Source organism: Callorhinus ursinus, unplaced genomic scaffold (assembly GCF_003265705.2).
Source record: "Callorhinus ursinus isolate GAN/ISIS: 27379988/994484 unplaced genomic scaffold, GSC_fseal_2.0 scaffold8, whole genome shotgun sequence".
Classification (NCBI taxonomy): domain Eukaryota; kingdom Metazoa; phylum Chordata; class Mammalia; order Carnivora; family Otariidae; genus Callorhinus; species Callorhinus ursinus.
This window is the reverse complement of record NW_027397070.1, coordinates 53931671-53947336: the sequence shown is the minus strand read 5'-3', so window position 1 is coordinate 53947336 and position 15666 is coordinate 53931671.

The following is a 15666-nucleotide window of genomic DNA, read 5'->3' as shown; positions in this document are numbered from 1 at the left end:
GTTGGAGGATAAACAGAAGGGGGAGGGAGCCTGGCTGTTGGGATCCTACACCGCCGGTGAGGGACAGCCTCCCGTGCTGGGGAGGGGGCAAAGACTTGCAGACCGGTAGTGGCAGGGAAAGGACATTAGGGACGCCCCCGGATGGAAACCAGAGCGGCAGGGCTGCATGTACGAACTGGGGGCGGCTGGCAGATTTAGAAGCACAAAGGGCAAGGTCATGCCCCGAGGTGGAGGCAAGGACTGGGAGGACTGCTAAGGGGCGCACAACCCAGGACGCTGCAGTTTATAGCAGCACAGACAAAAACAGAGATAGTGTGGCCTGGAGAGCTCAATGAAGAACAGATTGCAATCTCTCTGCTCTGAGACAGAGGGTTGGAAATGGTCTCTTCTGCTCTGACTCTTGGAAGAAATGCGGAAAGCCACCAGGGAAAGCCGCCAGAGAACAAGAGCCCCCAAAAACTGGTTTTCACTGAGCCCATCCCCTGCCACTGAGGGTAGGGCAACTCTGTCCAAACAGGGTTGCCTGAGTAACAGCACAGCAGGCCCCTCCACCAGAAGACAGGCTGGGAAAACAAGAGGCCAACAACCAACCCTAAGGTCCCTAGAAAACAGGTGCATCTTGAGTGGGTTGTGGACTCTATACATTCCCTCAACCACCCCTCAACAGAATGACCAGGAGGAGGAACCCCCAAAATAGGAAAGACTCAGAGACTATGACTTATGCCACAGATTACCAATGGATTCAGATATAACCAAGATGTTGCAGATGGAACTCAAGCTAACAATTGTGAAGACAATAGCTAGAATGGAGAAATCAATTAATGGCAACATAGAGTCTCTAAGAGCAGAAATGAAAGCTGAATTGGCAGAAATTAAAAATGCTATCAATGAGATCCAATTTAATCTAAATAATCTAACAGCTAGGGTAAGCGAGGCAGAAGAACGAATTAGTGACCTAGAAGACCAATTAATAGATAAAAAGGGAAAAGAGGAGGCCAGGGAAAAACAACTCAGCATCCATGAAAATAGAATCAGAGAAATAAGTGATACCATAAAACGTTCCAATATCAGAATTTTTGGAATCCCTGAGGGGGTGGAGAGAGACAGGAGACTAGAAGATATATTTGAGCAAACTGTAGCTGAGAACTTCCCTAATTTGGGGAATGAAACAAACATTCATGTCCTAGAAGCAGAAAGGACCCCTCCCAAGGTCCAGAAAAACAGGCCAACACCCTGGCATGTAATAGTAAAACTCGCAAATCTTAGAACCAAGGAAACCATCCTAAGGGCAGTTAGGGGTAAGAGATTCCTTATGTACAGGGGGAGGAACATCAGAATAATGTCAACCTATCCACAGAGACCTGGCAAGCCAGAAAGGGCTGGCAAGATATATTTCGGGTACTAAAGGAGAAGAATATGCAGCCAAGAATACTTTATCCAGCAAGGCTGTCATTTAGAATGAATGGAGAGATGCAGAGCTTCCAAGACCGGAGAAACTGAAAGAATATGTGACCACTAACCCAGTCCTGCAAGAAATATTCATGGGGGTTCTATAAAAGGAGAAAGACCCCAAGAGTGATATAGAAAAGAAATTTACAGGGACAATCTATAAAAACAAGGTCTTCACAGGCAACACGATGACAATTAATTCATATCTTTCAATAATCACTCTCAATGTGAATGGCCTAAATGCTCCCATAAAACGGCATAGGGTTGCAGATTGGAAAAAAAGACAGGACCCATCCATATGGTGTCTACAAGAGACTTATTTTGAACCTAAAGATACATCCAGACTGAAAGTTAAGGGATGGAGATCCATCTTCCATGCCAATGGACCTCAAAAGAAAGCTGGGGTAGCAATTCTTATATCAGACAAATTAGATTTTAAACTAAAGACTGTAGTTAGAGACACAGAAGGACACTATATCATTCTTAAAGGGTCTATCCAACAAGAAGATCTAGCAATTGTAAATACCTACGCCCCCAACATGGGAACAGCCAACTACATAAGCCAACTGTTAACCAAAATAGTCATCTACATAAGCCAATTGTTAACCAAAATAAAGAGTCATATTGATAACAATACATCAATTGTAGGAGACCTCTATACTCCACTCTCAGCAATAGACAGATCATCTAAGCAGAAAATCAATAAAGAAACCAGAATTTTGAATGATACACTGGACCAGATGGACCTCATAGATATATACAGAACATCCCACCCTAAAACAACAAAATACTCATTCTTCTTGAGTGCACATGGAACTTTCTCCAGAATAAACCACATACTGGGTCACAAATCAGGTCTCAACTGATACCAAAAGACTGAGATTATTCCCTGCATATTCTCAGACCATAATACTTTAAAACTGGACCTCAATCACAAGAAAAAATTTGGAAGAAATTCAAACACTTGGAAGCTAAAGACCACTCTGCTCAAGAATGTTTGGGTCAACCAGGAAATCAAAGAACTTAAACAATTCATGGAAACCAATGAGAACAAAAGCACATCGGTCCAAAACCTATGGGATACGGCAAAGGTGGTCCTAAGGGGGAAATATATAGCCATCCAAGCCTCACTCAAAAAAATAGAAAAATCCTGAATTCACCAACTAACTCTACACCTTAAAGAACTAGAGAAAAAGGAACAAATGATGCCTAAGCCACGCATTAGAAGAGAAATAATTAAGATTAGAGCAGAGATCAATGAATTAGAAACCAGAAACACAGTAAATCAGGTCAATGAAACTAGAAGCTGGTTCTTTGAAAGAATTAATAAGATCAATAAAACACTGGCCAAACTTATCCAAAAGAAAACAGAAAGGACCCAAATTAATAAAATTATGAATGAAAGGGGAGAAATCACGACTAACACCAAGGAAATAGAAACAATTATTAGAAATTATTATCAACAACTATATGCCAGTAAGTTGAGCAACCTGGATGAAATGGATGCTTTCCTGGAAACCTATAAACTCCCAAGACTGAAACAGGAAGAAATTGACAACCTGACTGAATAACCAGTAACGAGACTGAAGCAATAATCAAAAACCTCCCAAAAAACAAAGAGTCCGGGCCCTGATGGATTCCCTGAGGAATTCTACCGAACATTCAAAGGAGAAACAATACCTATTCTCCTGAAGCTGTTTCAAAAAATAGGAACAGAAGGAAAGCTTCCAGAGTCATTCTATGAGGCCAGCATTACCTTAATCCCCAAACCAGGCAAACACCCCATCAAAAAGGAGAATTTCAGACTGATATCCCTGATGAATATGGATTCCAAAATCCTCAACAAAATACCAGCTAATAGGATCCAACAATATATCAAAAGGATCATCCACCACAACGAAATGGGATTTATCCCCAGGATGCAAGGGTGGTTCAACATTCATAAATCAATCAATATGATAGAACACATTAATAAGAGGAGAGAGAAGAACCATATGGTCCTCTCAATTGATGCAGAAAAAGCATTTGACAAAATACAGCATCCTTTCCTGATTAAAACTCTTCAGAGTATAGGGATAGAGGGAACATTCCTCAAGTTCATAAAATCCATCTATGAAAAACCCACAGCAAATATCACCCTCAATGGGGAAAGATGAAAAACCCACAAAGAATATCATCCTCAATGGGGAAAAGCTGAGAGCCTTTCTCTTATGATCAGGAACATGTCAAGGACGCCCACTCTCGCCACTATTGTTCAACATAGTACTAGAAGTCCTAGCAATAGCAATCAGACAACAAAAAGAAATAAAAGATATTCAAATTGGCAAAGAAGAAGTCAAATGCTTTCTTTTCACTGATGACGTGATACTTTACGTGGAAAACCCAAAAGACTCCACCTCCAAATTACTAGAACTCATACAGCAATTCAGTAATGTGGCAGGATACAAAATCAATGCACAGAAATCAGTTGCTTTCCTATACACTAACAATGCAACTGTAGAAAGAAAAATTAGAGAAACGATTCCATTTACAATAGCACCAAAAACCATAAGATACCTCGGAATAAACCTAACCAAAGAGGTAAAGATCAATATTCTAGGAACTACAGGACACTCATGAAAGAAATTGAAGAAGGCACAAAAAGATGGAAAAACATTCCATGCTCATGGATCGGAAGAATAAACATTGTTAAAATGTCTATGCTACCCAGAGCAATCTATACCTTCAATGCCATCCTGATCAAAACTCCAATGACATTTTTCAAAGTGCTGGAACAAACAATCCTAAAATTTGTATGGAATCAGAAAAGACCCCAAATCACAAAGGAAATGTTGAAAAAGAAAAGCAAAGCTAGGGACATCACGTTGCCCAATTTCAAGTTATATTACAAAGCAGTGATCACCAAGACAACACGGTACTGGCACAAAAACAGACATATAGGCCAGTGGAACAGAACAGAGAGCCAGATATGGACCCTCAACTCTATGGTCAAAAATCTTTGACAAAGCAAGAAAAAAAGGCAATGGAAAAAAAGACAGTCTTTTCAATAAATGGTGTTGGGAAAATTGGACATCCACATGCCGAAGAATGAAACTCAACCATTCTCTAACACCATACACGAAGATAAACTCAAAATGGATGAACATCCTCAATATGAGACAGGAATCCATCAAAATCCTAGAAGAGAACATAGGTAGTAACCTCTTTGACATCGGCCATAGCAACTTCTTTCAAGATACATCTCCAAAGGCTAGTGAAACAAAAGCAAAAATGAACTTCTGGAACTTCATCAAAATAAAAAGCTTCTGCACAGCAAAGGAAACAGAAAACAAAACAAAGAGGCAACCCACAGAATGGGAGAAGATATTTGCAGATGACACTACAGACAAAGGGCTGGTATCCAAGATCTATAAAGAATTTCTCAAACTCAACACCCAAAAACCAAGTCAAAAAAAATGGGCAGAAGACACGAACAGACACTTCTCCAAAGAAGACATATAAATGGCTAACAGACACATGAAAAAATGTTCATCCTCATTAGCCACCAGGGAAATTCAAATCAAAACCACACTGAGATACCACCTTATACCAGTTAGAATGGCAAAAATTGACAAGGCAAGAAACAACAGATGTTGGAGAGGTTGTGGAGAAAGGGGAACCTTCTTACACTGTTGGTGGGAATGCAAGTTGGTACAGCCACTTTGGAAAACAGTGTGGAGGTGCCTCAGAAAATTAAAAATAGAGCTACCCTATGACCCAGCAATTGCACTCCTGGGTATTTACCCCAAAGACACAGATGTAGTGAAAAAAAGGGCCATATGCACCCCAATGTTCATAGCAGCAATGTCCGCAATAGCCAAACTGTGGAAAGAGCTGAGATGCCCTTCAACAGATGAATGGATAAAGAAGATGTGGTCCATATATACAATGGGATATTACTCAGCCATTAGAAAGGATGAATGCCCAAATTTTACATCAACCTGGATGGGACTGGAGGAGATGATGCTAAGTGAAATAAGTCAAGCAGAGAAAGTCAGTTATCATATGGTTTCACTTATTTGTGGAACATAAGGAATAGCAGGGAGGACATTAGGAGAAGGAAGGGAAAAATGAAGGGGGGGAAATCGGAGGGGGAGACGAACCATGAGAGACTATGGACTCTGAGAAACAAACTGAGGGTTTTAGAAGGGAGGGGGTGGGGGGATGGGTCAGCCCAGTGATGGGTATTAAGGAGGGCACGTACTGCATGGAGCACTGAGTGTTATATGAAAACAATGAATCGTGGCTCACTACAACAAAAACTAATGTGTATTGTATGGTGACTAACATAACATAATAAAATAAAATTTAGAAAAAAAATTTAAAAAATAAAAATTCTGAGTAGAACTGATGAACTACGTATCATCCAGAAAAGGGAAATCTGTTATTTTTTTCCTCTAAATTCAATATAATTACATTTTTACTGATCATTCAGCTAAAAGGCTAAATGTCAACTTTCCAAAAGTGAAAAATAGCTAATTCATTCTGCACTTGAAGTTTTGGATTACTCTAGGTATGGAAAAAAATCCTATTAATTATTAGAATTACTACTACCAAAGGTGAGAGATTTGGATCCTTTCCAGTTTTATGATTTTATGAGACCATACAATCATTTGATTGATTGTAGTTTCCTTAAAAATTCATAATACTCAGAGTGATTCACATTCATAAAGCATCTTCTGATTAGAGGGGCATTATTTTTCATATCATTATTACTATCCATTTTTTTAGTACTGTGTTAGCCAATGTTTAAGCTTTTTCTACAGAATCCTATCAACTACCTTACATTTCAAAATTTTTATACAAATTTTATAGATAAGTTGAATCTCAGAGAAGTTAAGTATATTAAATTCTCCAGTTACTAAACAATTAGTTAAGACTTCAACCCACTGTATATACCTGACTCCAAAGTCCATGCTTTTCTAGCTGTATCTTGCCACATTAATATAATAATCCATGAGAACATTTTCAAAAAGGATAAGATAATACTACTTTAGAATTTCTATGTTAGACATGCTAATAAGTGTAGTAAGACTTTCTGTTAAGGATGAACTTGTTGAAAAGTTTGGGCAAACTGTATGATGCAGGGACATCATACCAAAGGGAATCAAGCTAGGGTAGAAGTCATAGGATCAGTAGACATCTATGAGCATTTACTCTTGCTCAAGGAAGTCATCTCTGAGCAATACATTCCTCCTATGCCCACATGAATGCTGATCTTTCTCATGTGCCATTCTTGTGCTGACCATTTTGTTTTTCAGCTATTACTTCATTTGACTGCAATTCACTGTGTTGGAATAATATGACAAAAATAACTAGCCAATTGCCACTTACTTCACCTGTTACTTAATTGACTTTGTGGCCCTGCCCCTTGACCTTAATCCCCAATTATCAGCTGGTCTCTTTCTGGTTTTTAAGTATCACAAACCAAACCCTGAGTGCACTAAAGAGGGACATAAAATGAACAAAGAAAGCTGCTTTATCAAATGGGCCCTTGAGAACAGCAATAAGGGAAAATTTAACAAAACCTGTGTGGACAAACTCTGATACTAGAATGGAATTGATGTTTCAACTGCCTGTGGGGAAAGATGAAATATGTAGTAACTGATTGACCTGACCCCTTCTCAACATCTTGACAGTGTGTAAGTTACTGAAGCGAGATAGAAGCCCAGGTAAAGACAAGGGTAAAGACTGTTTTTGAGGTAAGACAAATGAGCACTATGAAGTCACCACCCCCACGAGGGAACAAATATTTGAAATAAAAATTAAATTAAGTTTGACTTAAAATCAGAAAGATACATTTCATCATGCCTAGATGATTGGCCAGATAATGTCACAGCTGCATTTACTTACATTTATGTTTCTCTACAGCTGAGATACACTAGAAAACAGATGTGGAGCCAATTCCAGCATAGTATGGGGCCTAGATCAGAGTAAGGGTCCATTAAATATTTGAGAATGAATGAACAGCCAATCTTCTGTTTTATCTCTGAATTTACTATTGAATCATAGTTAACCTTCCTTTTAGACAAGAAATATTTTCCAACCAAGTCTCACTCAGAATAATAAAGGGTAAAGAAGAGTAGGCAAATTATCTTGGAGATAATTAAGCACACAGTTTATTTCAAATTTCATTAAATCTATAAAGGTCAAATGAATTTACCTTTTTTTATTCAAAACCACATGCATCTCTCTCTTAATAGTTTTAAAACTTACTTAGTATATAATTTTTTAAATGAGATCTTAAAAATTATTCCTAATTATATAAAAGTGATAAAAGTATCTCAGAAACTCCTCAGAGAATTTAATTCTTTGGAGGAAAATACATTATTTACAAAAGGCGTAGAATAAATCTTTAAGAGTACAAGGGTCCAGGGAACATAGTTTAAAAACTGTTTTCATATAAAAAGTTTATCTTGTAATATTATTGATAGAAAACTAATGCTCTAGGAAAATATCATTTTTCTGTTATGGCTTCAATTCTTCCTTTGGTCCACTCTTCCATGGGGACAGAAGTTGGACAATATTTTACCAATATCTGGGTTTGGAGAGCAGGAAACAGTTCTGGACTGTCTAAATCATCAATACCATAAATCTGTGTGTCTGTTTTTCCATAACTGTATTTGTTAGGGAAATTACTAAACCAGTTATTCAGTAATAATAAACATATTCATAGATTTTTCATTATAAAAATTATATTTTCTAATAGTAAGTCTCCTATTAGATGGGTGTTAGAAGTTCCTCTCAAGATTTATTATTTTCCCAGGATACCAAGGAACATATAAATGAAATACTGCCCACTTTTTTTTTATCACTAAGAGAAAACAATATAACAACTCTGTATGAGACGCAATAAGAGAAAGCACCTGCTTTCTGAAACTATTGTGTAGCTCTGTCTAAATTAAATGCTCAACCTTCTCCCATTGAATCTCTTCAAAGCTACTTGCTATCCTGTTTCCTCAGGTTAAGTGTGATGAGAAACAGACCCAGGGGTTGTGAACTTTTCTGGGATGAAAGATGCCATGTGACTAAAATATTTTGTGATTAATGTACATTCATTTTGCTTTTGATAGCATTCGGTGTTGATTCAAGTTTTTGAGGTAATTAAAAACCTGACTTGCTGAGTTATTGCTATGTGTAGTCTGAACTACCATGATCTCTGGAATATTTTGTGCCCACATGATTTAAGGAGCTGGCTTAAAGTACATGACTTTAGCTCTTTTGCTGTCTCTTATTCCAAAGTTCAGCTAATAAAGAACCCAGCTTGAGCTTAAGCATTAGACTTTTCTACTCAGTGACTCTTTAGAAATCCATAAGGTAGAACAAATGGAGACTGACAGCTGCCCAGGAGAGGAGGAGCTAAGAGTTATCACAGGGTCCAAAGACTTACTTGAGCCTTTACTGTATGTGTATGTCAGAGCCCACCCTTGTGTGCATGGACGTTCCCTCACATCTGTCTGTGAAACCTCCACTGTCCTCGTTCCCCATTCTTGGCTTCATTTCAGAATTCATGGTTCCTATATCTGCACTGCTTTAGCACATTTTAAAAATGGAAAAATACATCTATTAGGAGGTGTTTCAGTCTGCATTGCGCTATGGTTAGTTTGTATGTTTTTCTTGCCACTACTGTGTAAATCCTATGAAGACGTTAGGAGCTATCACTTATCACTTGGTTTATAGTTTTTTACATTGCCCAAATGACAACCTGTAGCCCCAGAAAACAGAGGATGGTACCTATTTGGCCCACAGTAAAAGTTATTAAATAAATATTGAATTGTCTGTGATCATAAGGAGGTCATAAAACTTGAAGGAGACAAGGTCAAGCATTTAGTTTTCTCCCACACATTATTAGCTTTAAGTGCAAAAGGAGATAAGGCAATTATACCATTTTTTCTAAAACATCATTTAAAAATATTAATAACAGAAGTACTGATTTTGTCTATACACAGTCTAATTCTTCTTTACTAGTTCTGTTAAAATGTGATAATTAGGGACGCCTGGGTGGCTCAGTCAGTTAAGTGGCTGCCTTCGGCCTGGGTCATGATCCCAGGGTCGTGGGATCGAGTCCCACATCGGCCTCCTTGCTCAGCAGGGAGCCTACTTCTCCCTCTCTCTCCCTCTGCTTGTGTTCTCTCTGTCAAAGAAATAAAATCTTTAAAAATTAAAAAAATTAAAAAAATTAAATGTCATAATTTAAAAAATTCTTATTACTCCAGTGTATACCTAGAAGTATAACTCTTTGTAATCTCCTTATTCATTAATTCAGGTTAATAGAACTACATTTTTTTACAGCTTTGTTGATAGATTATTGGCATACAATAAACTGCATATATTTAAAACATATTTAATAGGTTTTGACATATGTATGTACCCTTGCAACCATCATGATAACCAAGTTAATGAATGTGTTCATCATATGCAAAAAATCCCTCATATTCTTTTGTAATACCTCCCTCTCACACTCCTTACACCCCTTAAACCTAGGCAAATGATGTCCTGCATCTCATCACTCTAAATTAATCTGCATTTTGAAAAACTGACGTATTTCTGAAAACCAATGTTTCTAGTTTTGTCTTTAAGTTGTTTCAGGCAGGGAGCCAAATTGGTACCCTGTTATTCCTTCTTAGTTGGATGTATAAGTATAATTTAGTTTTTAAGATCTGAAATGTATTTTTGAGTAATAATTCAATAATAAACACATATCAAAGTTTTATTCTTCATCAGTATGTGGTAATATTAGATGTTTGTTCCAATAAATAATACAATATAAATTTTGTAAAACCTTACTTTCCATCTAGCACTATATAGAGTGTCATAGAAATAGTGAACAACTGTAAAACATGATTACTACCCCCAATCACCTTGCAGTGTCTATATGGATACATAAGAAATTTAGCTACCATAAAGTCATCACAAATGAGTCATTAATTTATAAATCCTAATCTATGTGTGGGTCAATAGTACTACTTGATGTTATTTTCTGCTTCCAAACTATGTATCTGTGAAAGGTTAATGCTAGAATTACAGAAATTATAAATATTAAGAGCCATGGTGCTAGAACTGTAAAGTCTATTGTTGACTTCCAAATGAAGACTAAAACTTATGATTAGAATAGTACATCAATGAATCAATCAATCAATCAATCAAGTGCCTTTGTAAAACTCAAGTCTGGATTTTAATTAAATCTACTTTTTTTCCTGGGGCGCCTGGGTGGCTCAGTCGGTTAAGCGCCTGACTTGATTTCGGCTCAGGTCATGATCTCCGGCTCCTGAGATCAAGTCTCACATGGTGCTCTGCACTGGGCCTGGAGCCTGCTTAAGATTCTCTGTCCCTCTCCCTCTGCCCCTGCCATCCCCCACTCCCTGCTGGCATGCACTCTTTCTCTCTCTCTCCATCTAAAAAACAAAACAAAACAAAAAACACTTTTTTCCCTGAAATTTGATATACCTATTCTGGTGTTCAACAGTAGACGTATGAGTGACACAACACTCCCTTTCTTCTTTGTTGTAAACTTCAAGTAATTGCTCACTTATTCACCTCAATTTTCTTTAGAATTTACTGTTATCAGGATGTTGTGAAAAAAATAATAAAAATTGGGAATATAGTTTGCCCAGATGCCAAGGACTTTAGAGTTTGTATCCTCTCTGGGGTCCCAAATTTCCTAAGGCTCAAGGACCCCGAACCTCTCCTCTTCCTCCTTGGATCTGATCTGGCTATACAAACCCCTTCCCTTCTCATCATGCCCAGCAAAGAGTCACCTTCCACAGTCTTTAGTTCTCTTTCACAGAATACCAAAACGTAGTGATGTCAGTAAAGACTCGGTGTTTAGGTAATTAATGATTTTTTTTAAGAAAAAAGTCAATGTTGGGGCACCTGGGTGGCTCAGATGGTTGGGTGTCTGACTTCAGCTCAGGTCATAATCTCCAGGTCCTGGGATCAAGTCCCACATCGGGCTCCCTGCTCAGCGGGGAGCCTGCTTCACCCTCTCCCTCTCCCTCTGCCTCTCACCCTGCTTGTACTCTTCTGTCTCTCTCTCTCTCTCAAATAAATCAATCAATCTTAAAAAAAAAGTCAATGTTTTTTATTTTGCTTTTTACTTAGTTCAGGTCTTTCATATGCTAAATTTCACAGAACCAAAGCCTGCCAAGTTTTATTCTCTATATTCCCTCTGTCTCTTCTATATATATATATATATATACATACATATATATATATGTATATATATACACACACACATATATATCTCATCATCATTTTAATTTAAGCTAACAAAATGAATTATCTTTCTTTAAACTACTGTCTATATTATGCATATGTTGCACATCTCTACACTACCAAAAAGATCCTTTCCAAAGGGACTAACTGAAGCTCTATTTTTTTTTTCCACACAGACTCTGACAAATCTGAGTTCCAGGTTACCAGTAGAAATAAAAGAATTAAGATCCTGAATTATTACATGCCATGTGGAGAAAAATGTGCTTCGGTCGGAGGGAGACTACCTAGTATGTATGCCTGGTGTGAACCAGTATTATTTACAAGTGCAGAACAATCTGAAAATATCATTATGGAAGGAATGTACCCCATGCCTGCTATAAGGGAAGCAGAGCCTTGATTTTCTTCTTCACCTTGAAGTCTATCAGTCCAACATCTGCTATTCCCCATCTATAGGAAGGGATTACAAATGTGATTAAAAAATGATTTTTTTTTTGGATGTCTGACAGAGCAGTTCTTAACTGAGAAGGCTAGGCACAGTAGAAAGAAATATAGTTTAAGACACATCATATTAGTGGGAAATAAATGTACAAAGACTTAAATTATTTTCAGAATCATGAACAAACTTGAAATCTGAGTTACTGTGAACTGAAAACACTCTGGAAAACTTTGTAGTGATGACAATTTGGGCTAACAGCTAAGAAGGCCACATGGTAATCAGATTCTCATGATTTTTCTCACCACTACTGAGTTAGCAAATGCTGGTACTCTCCCAAGAGACACTGTTCTTGGGACATTTCCAAAATAAAGTTCAAGTAAGTATCTAAGATCATGTATGCTTATTTACACACTAAGCTTCAGAATCCTTTGTGGTTCATCCATTCTAAGTTATTATTACTAAATTTTGCTCATGCTGAGAAGCTCCCTAGCACTGAGTCTCACACTTTATTTTAAACCCCAGGGTCTTAAATCAAATCCAGGATTTAGTGTACTTCTGGCCCCTCCATAAAAGAAGTTCTGCTATCCAAGCCCTAGCCAACTCCTGGGAAAGGTATAAGTGAAAAAAATGCCAGAATTTCTGTTCACATCAATGAATAACAAACAAAGCTGTCAAAGGATCTTGGATTAAAGTCACTATTTTTTAATATACAAAATAAAAACATAAAAAATAAGCCCACAGCATCTCATCATATCAACTGTAATATCCTAACACCCAGGTTAAACTTTTGCATTCAGGAGCTATCCCTATTTCACGCTATCTTATATTTGAATCACATAATAGTAAAGAAATTAATCCAAATATTTCACAAGTACACCTAACCATTTAACCTGGACATCAACAAAATGTTAACTATTGCTAAAAGATTTCAACTCTTTCCTCCCTAAGACATTTAGGTTTTGGTACTAGCAAACTAGCAAAACAACTAGTTTTAGGCAGAATCAGACCAGCACCACTTGTAAAGGAGAAGCATTTAGTCTTGTTCTTTAATTACTGTTTTTGTTTTTTTAATCTTTTTTATTCATCTTTTCTTTGAAATATGTGAACATGCTAAGAACAGCTGTTTTAACATCTTGTCTATTTATTCTATCACCCTATCATTTCTAGAACCAATTTTACCAACTGATTTTCCCCCTAGTTTTATTTGATGCTGGACATTGTGAATTTTATGTCATTAGATGTTGAATTTTGTCTTTCTTTGGAAAAAAAAATTTTTGGTAGTATGTTAAGTTACTTTTGGTCTTAGCTTGGGCTGTTAAAATACCATAAACTGGTGATTTATCAATAACAGAAATTTATTTCTTCCAGTTCTGGAAGCTGGGAAGTCCAAGGGCAAGGTGCCAGGTGATTTGGTATCTAGTGAGAGCTCTCTTCCTGGTTGTAGACAGTCATCTTCTTGCTATGTTAATTTACTTTTTATTTTTTATTTTTTAAGGTTTTCCATGGAGCATTTTTTTTTGTTGTTTTCTTTTTTAAGTTTTTAATTCTAGTTAACATAGTGTTATATTAGTTTCAGGTGTATAATATAGTGATTCAACAATTCCATACATCACCTAATGTTCACCAGGACAAGTATGTTCCTTAATCCCCATCACCTGTCTAAACTTTTTCCCCCCCCCCCCCCTCCCCGACTGTTCTCTATGATTAAGAGTCTGTTCCTTGATTTGTCTCTTTTTTTCCCCTTTGCTTGTTTCTTAAATTCCATATATGAGTGAAATCATATGCTATTTATCTTTCTCTGACTTATTTCACTTATTCACTTAATTATATTATCTAGCTCCATCTACATCATTGCAAAAGGCAAGACTTCATTCTTTTTTATGGCTTAATATTATTCCATTGTATATATGTACCACATCTTTATCCATTCATCAATCGATGGACATTTGAGCTGCTTTCATATCTTGGCTATTGTAAATAATGCTGCTATACACATAGGGGTGGGTGCATGTACCCCCTCTGAATTAGTGTTTTTGTATTCTTAAGGTAAACACCCACTAGTGCGATTGTTGGATGATAGAGTAGTTTTATTTCTAACTTTTTGAAGACTCGCCATACTGTCTTCCAGAGTGGTTGCACCAGTTTGCATTCCCACCAACCATGCATGAGTGTTCCTTTCTCTCCACAGCCTAACCAATACCTGTTGTTTCTTGTGTTATTGATTTTAGCCATTCTGACAGGTCTGAGGTGATATCTCACCATAGTTTTGATCTGCATTTCCCTGATGGTAATAATTAGAGTTTTAAAAACATCATATATAAAGTGTATTGTTCTCCTAGTGTTCTCTGGTATACACCTCCCACTAATTTCTTATTGTGCCATATTTGTATACCATTTATATTCCACTCTGTATGTGTGTTTTTCTTCCTGTTTGATTAAATACTGTGATAATTTCCATACTAGGTGTGAAGTAAAAATAATTTCCTATTGGATGAACATGGATATTTTTCTGCATAACTTTATCAATTATTCCCTCCAGCTATAGATCTTGAAATCCAAGACTTAAACATTTTGTGTCAATTTTAGTGCAGGCTGTACTTCTAATGCTTTTACATAACTTAAAGTTACTTTCCTATTGATTGGTGTGGTTTATATTTTCCAAAATGTGAAAGATTTATAAAATATTATAAAGGTGATCAGTGATTAAGAAGCTAAGCATTCCAATTTACAAAACCAAGAGATTGTACTCTCTCCTCCTTAAACTGTCTTTCAACACAAATTATTTTGACCAAGTAAAATTTTTAACTTTTCTGCTTAAAAATACTCACTTTTTTTGAAATTAAGTGGTTTAGATTAAAATAAAGTATAAGATAAAAGCATGACATCATTTTTTCCTTTTACAGTTGTTATTTTACACTGTTATTTATATCAGGTATATAAATATACCTTTCTTTCCAAAGAAAGAATTTTTTCTTTGGAATTACAAAGGAAGAAATCATGTATTTGGTAAGTGAAATATATGGCGAAATAGTGCATTAAAGTTTCTCTCTTGTCCCAGAACAGCCAAAATAAATTATTTATTGCTAATATATATCGTTAGCCAAAATAAATTATTTATTCCTAATATATATTGTTAGCCAAAATAAATTATTTATTCTAATATAAATAGCAGAAAACAGGAATGATCATAAAACATAAAAAATAAAGGGTCAACCTGGTCTTAATCCAAACAAGAAACTACAGATGATATTAAATAAAACTCTTTAGAACTGACTGCTAGAGAAAGGAATTACTGTCATTGAAATCTATGACACCAGTTTCCTATCTCTAAGCAATGACACAAAATTTATTGTCTGAGTTACATAAAATATGCTTGGACAAAAATTTTTTTTTAAAGATTTTACTTATTTATTTGACAGACAGAGAGAGACAGTGAGAGAAGAAACACAAGCAGGGGGAGTGGAGAGGGAGAAGCAGGCTTCCCATGGAGCAGGGAGCCCGATGTGGGGCTCCATCCCAGGACGCTG